The sequence below is a fragment of the Microtus oregoni genome, unplaced genomic scaffold, assembly GCF_018167655.1.
Source record: "Microtus oregoni isolate MIOR12 unplaced genomic scaffold, Mior012 000051F_ref0000332, whole genome shotgun sequence".
Taxonomy (NCBI): domain Eukaryota; kingdom Metazoa; phylum Chordata; class Mammalia; order Rodentia; family Cricetidae; genus Microtus; species Microtus oregoni.
In genome coordinates, this window is record NW_024543811.1 from 690,613 (window position 1) to 700,694 (window position 10,082).

Here is a 10,082-nt window from a genome sequence, read left to right on the forward strand (position 1 = left end):
CACCCTGAGCACTGAGCACCCAGCACCCTGAGCACTGAGCACCCAGCACCCTGAGTACTGAGCACCCAGCACCCCGTGCACTGAGCACCCAGCATCCCGAGAATGAGCACCCAGCACCCCGAGTCCTGAGCACCGAGCACTGAGCACCCAGCACCCTGAGTACTGAGCACCGAGCACCCCGAGCACTGAGCGCCCAGCACCCTGAGTACTGAGCACCGAGCACCCCGAGCACCCAGCGCCCCGACCACCGAGCACCCTGAGCACTGAGCACCCAGCACCCTGAGTACTGAGCACCCAGCACCCTGAGCAATGAGCACCCTGAGTACTGAGCACCCAGCATCTTGAGCACTGAGCACCGAGCACCCCGAGCACTGAGCACCCAGCACCCGGAGTACTGAGCACCCAGCACAATGAGCACTGAGCACCCAGGGCCCTGAGTACTGAGCACTGAGCACCCCGAGTACTGAGCACCGGCACCCCGAGCACTAAGCACCCAGCACCCAGAGCACTGAGCACCCAGCACCCTGAGTACTGAGCACTGAGCACCCAGCACCCCGAGCACTGAGCACCCAGCCCCCTGAGTACTGAGCACTGAGCACCCAGCACCCCGAGCACTGAGCACCCAGCACCCTGAGCGCTGAGCACCCAGCGTACTGAGCACCGAGCACCCAGCACCCTGAGTACTGAGCACCCAGCACCCTGAGCACTGAGCACCCAGCGTACTGAGCACCGAGCACCCAGCACCCTGACAACTGAGCACTGAGCACCCTGAGCACTGAGTACTGAGCACCGAGCACCCTGAGCACTGAGCACATAGCACCCGGAGTACTGAGCACCCAGCACCCTGAGTACTAAGCACCAAGCACCCTGAGTACTGAGCACCCAGCAACCTGAGCACTGAACATACAGCACCCTGAGTACTGAGCACCTCGAGCACTGAGCACCCAGCACCCTGAGTACTGAGCACCGAGCACCCTGAGTACTGAGCACTGAGCACCCAGCACCCCGAGCACTGACCACCCAGCAACCCTAGCACTGAACACCCATCAACCTGAGCACTGAGCACCCAGCACCCTGAGTACTGATCACTGAGCACCCAGCACCCCGAGCACTGAGCACCCAGCACCCTGAGTACTGAGCACCCAGCACCCTGAGAACTGAGTACCCAGCATACCGAGCACCGAGCACCCAGCACCCAGAGTACTGAGCACCCAGCACCCTGAGCACTGAGCACCCAGCACCCTGAGTACTGAGCACTGAGCACCCAGCACCCCGAGCACTGAGCACCCAGCACCCTGAGTACTGAGCACCCAGCACCCTGAGCACTGAGCACCCAGCGTACTGAGCACCGAGCACCCAGCACAACTGAGTACTGAGCACACAGCACCCTGAGCACTGAGCACCCAGCACCCAGAGTACTGAGCACTGAGCACCCCGAGTACTGAGCACCGGCACCCCGAGCACTAAGCACCCAGCACCCCGAGCACCGAGCACCTAGCACCCTGAGCACTGAGCACCCAGCACCCTGAGCACTGAGCACCCAGCACCCTGAGTACTGAGCACTGAGCACCCAGCACCCCGAGCACTGAGCACCCAGCACCCTGAGTACTGAGCACTGAGCACCCAGCACCCCGAGCACTGAGCACCCAGCACCCTGAGTACTGAGCACCGATCACCCTGAGCACTGAGCACCCAGCACCCCGAGCACTGAGCACCCAGCACCCTGAGTACTGTGCACCCAGCACCCCGAGCACTGAGCACCCAGCACCCTGAGTACTGAGCACCCTGAGTACTGAGCACCGATCACCCCGAGCACTGAGCACCCAGCACGCTGAGTACTGAGCTCCGAGCACCCCGAGCACCCAGCGCCCCGAGCACCGAGCACCCTGAGCACTGAGCACCCAGCACCCTGAGTACTGAGCACCCAGCACCCTGAGCAATGAGCACCCTGAGTACTGAGCACCCAGCACCTTGAGCACTGAGCACCGAGCACCCCGAGCACTGAGCACCCAGCACCCGGAGTACTGAGCACCCAGCGTACTGAGCACCGAGCACCCAGCACCCTGAGTACTGAGCACCCAGCACCCTGAGCACTGAGCACCCAGCACCCTGAGTACTGAGCACCCAGCACCCCGAGCACTGAGCACCCAGCACCCCGAGAAAGAGCACCCAGCACCCCGAGTACTGAGCACCGAGCACCCTGAGCACTGAGTACCCAGCACCCTGAGCATTGAGCACCCAGCACCCTGAGTACTGAGCACACAGCACCCTGAGTACTGAGCACCCAGCACTCTGAGTACTGAGCACCGAGCACCGAGCACCCCGAGTACTGAGCACCCAGCACCCTGAGCACTGAGCACCCAGCACCCTGAGTACTGAGCACCCATCACCCTGAGTACTGAACACCCAGCACCCTGAGCACTGAGCACTGAGCACCCTGAGCACTGAGTACTGAGCACCGAGCACCCCGAGCACTGAGCACCCAGGACCCGGAGTACTGAGCACCCAGCACCCTGAGTACTAAGCACCGAGCACCCTGAGTACTGAGCACCCGGCACCCTGAGCACTGAACATACAGCAGTCTGAGTACTGAGCACCTCGAGCACTGAGCACCCAGCACCCTGAGTACTGAGCACCGAGCACCCCGAGCACTGAGCACCCAGCACCCCAAGCACTGAGCACCCAGCACCCCGAGCACTGAGCACCCAGCACCCTGAGCCCTGAGCACCCAGCACCCTGAGTACTGAGCACCCAGCACCCTGAGCCCTGAGCACCCAGCACCCTGAGTACTGAGCACCCAGCACCCTGAGCACTGAGTACCCAGCACCCTGAGCACTGAGCACCCAGCACCCTGAGTACTGAGCACTGAGCACCCAGCACCCCGAGCACTGAGCACCCAGCACCCTGAGTACTGAGCACTGAGCACCCAGCACCCCGAGCACTGAGCACCCAGCACCCTGAGCACTGAGCACCCAGCACCCGAGTACTGAGCACCCAACACCCTGAGTACTGAGCACCCAGCACCCTGAGTACTGAGAACCCAGCACCCCGAGTACTGAGCACCCAGCACCCTGAGTACTGAGCACCCAGCAACCCGAGCACTGAGCACCCAGCACCCTGAGCACTGAGCACCCAGCACCCTGATTACTGAGCACCCAGCACCCTGAGCACTGAGCACCCAGCACCCTGAGCACTGAGCACCCAGCACCCTGAGTACTGAGCACCCAGCACCCCGCGCACTGAGCACCCAGCATCCCGAGAATGAGCACCCAGCACCCCGCGTCCTGAGCACCGAGCACCCTGAGCACTGAGTACTCAGCACCCTGAGCACTGAGCACCCAGCACCCTGAGTACTGAGCACCCAGCACCCTGAGTAGTGAGCACCCAACGTACTGAGCACCGAGCACCCCGAGCACTGAGCACCCAGCACTCTGAGTACTGAGCACCGAGCACCCCGAGCACTGAGCACCCAGCACTCTGAGTACTGAGCACCGAGCACCCCGAGTACTGAGCACCGAGCACCCTGAGCACTGAGTACCCAGCACCCTGAGCACTGAGCACCCAGCACCCTGAGTACTGAGCACACAGCACCCTGAGTACTGAGCACCCAGCACTCTGAGTACTGAGCACCGAGCACCGAGCACCCCGAGTACTGAGCACCCAGCACCCTGAGCACTGAGCACCCAGCACCCTGAGTACTGAGCACCCATCACCCTGAGTACTGAACACCCAGCACCCTGAGCACTGAGCACTGAGCACCCTGAGCACTGAGTACTGAGCACCGAGCACCCCGAGCACTGAGCACCCAGGACCCGGAGTACTGAGCACCCAGCACCCTGAGTACTAAGCACCGAGCACCCTGAGTACTGAGCACCCGGCACCCTGAGCACTGAACATACAGCAGTCTGAGTACTGAGCACCTCGAGCACTGAGCACCCAGCACCCTGAGTACTGAGCACCGAGCACCCCGAGCACTGAGCACCCAGCACCCCAAGCACTGAGCACCCAGCACCCCGAGCACTGAGCACCCAGCACCCTGAGCCCTGAGCACCCAGCACCCTGAGCACTGAGCACCCAGCACCCTGATTACTGAGCACCCAGCACCCTGAGCACTGAGCACCCAGCACCCTGAGCACTGAGCACCCAGCACCCTGAGTACTGAGCACCCAGCACCCCGCGCACTGAGCACCCAGCATCCCGAGAATGAGCACCCAGCACCCCGAGTCCTGAGCACCGAGCACCCTGAGCACTGAGTACTCAGCACCCTGAGCACTGAGCACCCAGCACCCTGAGTACTGAGCACCCAGCACCCTGAGCACTGAGCACCCAGCACCCTGAGTAGTGAGCACCCAACGTACTGAGCACCGAGCACCCCGAGCACTGAGCACCCAGCACTCTGAGTACTGAGCACCGAGCACCCCGAGCACTGAGCACCCAGCACGCTGAGTACTGAGCTCCGAGCACCCCGAGCACCCAGCGCCCCGAGCACCGAGCACCCTGAGCACTGAGCACCCAGCACCCTGAGTACTGAGCACCCAGCACCCTGAGCAATGAGCACCCTGAGTACTGAGCACCCAGCACCTTGAGCACTGAGCACCGAGCACCCCGAGCACTGAGCACCCAGCACCCGGAGTACTGAGCACCCAGCGTACTGAGCACCGAGCACCCAGCACCCTGAGTACTGAGCACCCAGCACCCTGAGCACTGAGCACCCAGCGTACGGAGCACCGAGCACCCAGCACCCTGTGTACTGAGCACCCAGCACCCTGAGCACTGAGCACCCAGCACCCTGAGTACTGAGCACTGAGCACCCAGCACCCCGAGCACTGAGCACCCAGCACCCTGAGTACTGAGCACACAGCACCCTGAGCACTGAGCACCCAGCGTACTGAGCACCGAGCACCCAGCACCCTGAGTACTGAGCACCCAGCACCCTGAGCACTGAGCACCCAGCGCCCAGAGTACTGAGCACTGAGCACCCCGAGTACTGAGCACCGGCACCCCGAGCACTAAGCACGCAGCACCCCGAGCACCGAGTACCTAGCACCCTGAGCACTGAGCTACCAGCACCCTGAGCACTGAGCACCCAGCACCCCGAGTACTGAGCACTGAGCACCCTGAGTACTGAGCACCCAGCACCCTGAGCACTGAGCACCCAGCACCCTGAGCACTGAGCACCCAGCACCCTGAGCACTGAGCACCCAGCACCCTGAGTAGTGAGCACCCAACGTACTGAGCACCGAGCACCCCGAGCACTGAGCACCCAGCACCCTGAGTACTGAGCACCGAGCACCCCGAGCACTGAGCGCCCAGCACCCTGAGTACTGAGCTCCGAGCACCCCGAGCACCCAGCGCCCCGACCACCGAGCACCCTGAGCACTGAGCACCCAGCACCCTGAGTACTGAGCACCCAGCACTCTGAGCAATGAGCACCCTGAGTACTGAGCACCCAGCACCTTGAGCACTGAGCACGGAGCACCCCGAGCACTGAGCACCCAGCACCCGGAGTACTGAGCACCCAGCGTACTGAGCACCGAGCACCCAGCACCCTGAGTACTGAGCACCCAGCACCCTGAGCACTGAGCACCCAGCGTACTGAGCACCGAGCACCCAGCACCCTGAGCACTGAGCACTGAGCACCCTGAGCACTGAGTACTGAGCACCGAGCACCCCGAGCACTGAGCACCCAGCACCCGGAGTACTGAGCACCCAGCACCCTGAGTACTAAGCACCAAGCACCCTGAGTACTGAGCACCCAGCAACCTGAGCACTGAACATACAGCACCCTGAGTACTGAGCACCTCGAGCACTGAGCACCCAGCACCCTGAGTAATGAGCACCGAGCACCCTGAGTACTGAGCACTGAGCACCCAGCACCCCGAGCACTGAGCACCCAGCACTCTGAGTACTGATCACTGAGTACCAAGCACCCCGAGCACTGAGCACCCAGCACCCTGAGCACTGAGCACCCAGCACCCTGAGCACTCAGCACCCAGCACCCTGAGCACTGAGCACCCAGCACCCTGAGTAGTGAGCACCCAACGTACTGACCACCGAGCACCCCGAGCACTGAGCACCCAGCACCCTGAGTACTGAGCACCGAGCACCCCGAGCACTGAGCGCCCAGCACCCTGAGTACTGAGCTACGAGCACCCCGAGCACCCAGCGCCCCGACCACCGAGCACCCTGATTACTGAGCACCCAGCACCCTGATTACTGAGCACCCAGCACCCTAAGCAATGAGCACCCTGAGTACTGAGCACCCAGTACCTTGAGCACTGAGCACCGAGCACCCCGAGCACTGAGCACCCAGCACCCGGAGTACTGAGCACCCAGCGTACTGAGCACCGAGCACCCAGCACCCTGAGTACTGAGCACCCAGCACCCTGAGCACTGAGCACCCAGCGTACTGAGCACCGAGCACCCAGCACCCTGAGCACTGAGCACCCTGAGCACTGAGTACTGAGCACCGAGCACCCCGAGCACTGAGCACCCAGCACCCGGATTACTGAGCACCCAGCACCCTGTGTACTAAGCACCAAGCACCCTGAGTACTGAGCACCCAGCACCCTGAGCACTGAACATACAGCACCCTGAGTACTGAGCACCTCGAGCACTGAGCACCCAGCACCCTGAGTACTGAGCACCTCGAGCACTGAGCACCCAGCACCCTGAGTACTGAGCACCGAGCACCGTGAGCACTGACCACCCAGCACCCCGAGCACTGAGCACCCAGCACCCTGAGCACTGAGCACTGAGCACCCTGAGCACTGAGTACTGAGCACCGAGCACCCCGAGCACTGAGCACCCAGCACCCGGAGTACTGAGCACCCAGCACCCTGAGTACTAAGCACCAAGCACCCTGAGTACTGAGCACCCAGCAACCTGAGCACTGAACATACAGCACCCTGAGTACTGAGCACCTCGAGCACTGAGCACCCAGCACCCTGAGTAATGAGCACCGAGCACCCTGAGTACTGAGCACTGAGCACCCAGCACCCCGAGCACTGAGCACCCAGCACTCTGAGTACTGATCACTGAGTACCAAGCACCCCGAGCACTGAGCACCAAGCACCCTGAGCACTGAGCACCCAGCACCCTGAGCACTGAGCACCCAGCACCCTGAGCACTGAGCACCCAGCACCCTGAGTAGTGAGCACCCAACGTACTGACCACCGAGCACCCCGAGCACTGAGCACCCAGCACCCTGAGTACTGAGCACCGAGCACCCCGAGCACTGAGCGCCCAGCACCCTGAGTACTGAGCTACGAGCACCCCGAGCACCCAGCGCCCCGACCACCGAGCACCCTGAGCACTGAGCACCCAGCACCCTGATTACTGAGCACCCAGCACCCTAAGCAATGAGCACCCTGAGTACTGAGCACCCAGTACCTTGAGCACTGAGCACCCAGCGTACTGAGCACCGAGCACCCAGCACCCTGAGTACTGAGCACCCAGCACCCTGAGCACTGAGCACCCAGCGTACTGAGCACCGAGCACCCAGCACCCTGAGCACTGAGCACCCTGAGCACTGAGTACTGAGCACCGAGCACCCCGAGCACTGAGCACCCAGCACCCGGATTACTGAGCACCCAGCACCCTGTGTACTAAGCACCAAGCACCCTGAGTACTGAGCACCCAGCACCCTGAGCACTGAACATACAGCACCCTGAGTACTGAGCACCTCGAGCACTGAGCACCCAGCACCCTGAGTACTGAGCACCTCGAGCACTGAGCACCCGGCACCCTGAGTACTGAGCACCGAGCACCGTGAGCACTGACCACCCAGCACCCCGAGCACTGAGCACCCAGCACCCCGAGCAATGAGCACCCAGCACCCTGAGTACTGAGCACCCAGCACCCTGAGCACTGAGTACCCAGCACCCTGAGCACTGAGCACCCAGCACCCTGAGTACTGAGCACTGAGCACCCAGCACCCCGAGCACTGAGCACCCAGCACCCTGAGCACTGAGCACCCAGCACCCGAGTACTGAGCACCCAACACCCTGAGTACTGAGCACCCAGCACCCTGAGTACTGAGAACCCAGCACCCCGAGTACTGAGCACCCAGCACCCTGAGTACTGAGCACCCAGCAACCCGAGCACTGAGCACCCAGCACCCTGAGCACTGAGCACCCAGCACCCTGATTACTGAGCACCCAGCACCCTGAGCACTGAGCACCCAGCACCCTGAGCACTGAGCACCCAGCACCCTGAGTACTGAGCACCCAGCACCCCGCGCACTGAGCACCCAGCATCCCGAGAATGAGCACCCAGCACCCCGAGTCCTGAGCACCGAGCACCCTGAGCACTGAGTACTCAGCACCCTGAGCACTGAGCACCCAGCACCCTGAGTACTGAGCACCCAGCACCCTGAGCACTGAGCACCCAGCACCCTGAGTAGTGAGCACCCAACGTACTGAGCACCGAGCACCCCGAGCACTGAGCACCCAGCACTCTGAGTACTGAGCACCGAGCACCCCGAGCACTGAGCACCCAGCACGCTGAGTACTGAGCTCCGAGCACCCCGAGCACCCAGCGCACCGAGCACCCTGAGCACTGAGCACCCAGCACCCTGAGTACTGAGCACCCAGCACCCTGAGCAATGAGCACCCTGAGTACTGAGCACCCAGCACCTTGAGCACTGAGCACCGAGCACCCCGAGCACTGAGCACCCAGCACCCGGAGTACTGAGCACCCAGCGTACTGAGCACCGAGCACCCAGCACCCTGAGTACTGAGCACCCAGCACCCTGAGCACTGAGCACCCAGCGTACGGAGCACCGAGCACCCAGCACCCTGTGTACTGAGCACCCAGCACCCTGAGCACTGAGCACCCAGCACCCTGAGTACTGAGCACTGAGCACCCAGCACCCCGAGCACTGAGCACCCAGCACCCTGAGTACTGAGCACACAGCACCCTGAGCACTGAGCACCCAGCGTACTGAGCACCGAGCACCCAGCACCCTGAGTACTGAGCACCCAGCACCCTGAGCACTGAGCACCCAGCGCCCAGAGTACTGAGCACTGAGCACCCCGAGTACTGAGCACCGGCACCCCGAGCACTAAGCACGCAGCACCCCGAGCACCGAGTACCTAGCACCCTGAGCACTGAGCTACCAGCACCCTGAGCACTGAGCACCCAGCACCCCGAGTACTGAGCACTGAGCACCCTGAGTACTGAGCACCCAGCACCCTGAGCACTGAGCACCCAGCACCCCGAGCACTGAGCACCCAGCACCCCAAGCACTGAGCACCCAGCACCCCGAGCACTGAGCACCCAGCACCCTGAGCCCTGAGCACCCAGCACCCTGAGTACTGAGCACCCAGCACCCTGAGCCCTGAGCACCCAGCACCCTGAGTACTGAGCACCCAGCACCCTGAGCACTGAGTACCCAGCACCCTGAGCACTGAGCACCCAGCACCCTGAGTACTGAGCACTGAGCACCCAGCACCCCGAGCACTGAGCACCCAGCACCCTGAGTACTGAGCACTGAGCACCCAGCGCCCCGAGCACTGAGCACCCAGCACCCTGAGCACTGAGCACCCAGCACCCGAGTACTGAGCACCCAACACCCTGAGTACTGAGCACCCAGCACCCTGAGTACTGAGAACCCAGCGCCCGAGTACTGAGCACCCAGCACCCTGAGTACTGAGCACCCAGCAACCCGAGCACTGAGCACCCAGCACCCTGAGCACTGAGCACCCAGCACCCTGATTACTGAGCACCCAGCACCCTGAGCACTGAGCACCCAGCACCCTGAGCACTGAGCACCCAGCACCCTGAGTACTGAGCACCCAGCACCCCGCGCACTGAGCACCCAGCATCCCGAGAATGAGCACCCAGCACCCCGAGTCCTGAGCACCGAGCACCCTGAGCACTGAGTACTCAGCACCCTGAGCACTGAGCACCCAGCACCCTGAGTACTGAGCACCCAGCACCCTGAGCACTGAGCACCCAGCACCCTGAGTAGTGAGCACCCAACGTACTGAGCACCGAGCACCCCGAGCACTGAGCACCCAGCACTCTGAGTACTGAGCACCGAGCACCCCGAGCACTGAGCACCCAGCACGCTGAGTACT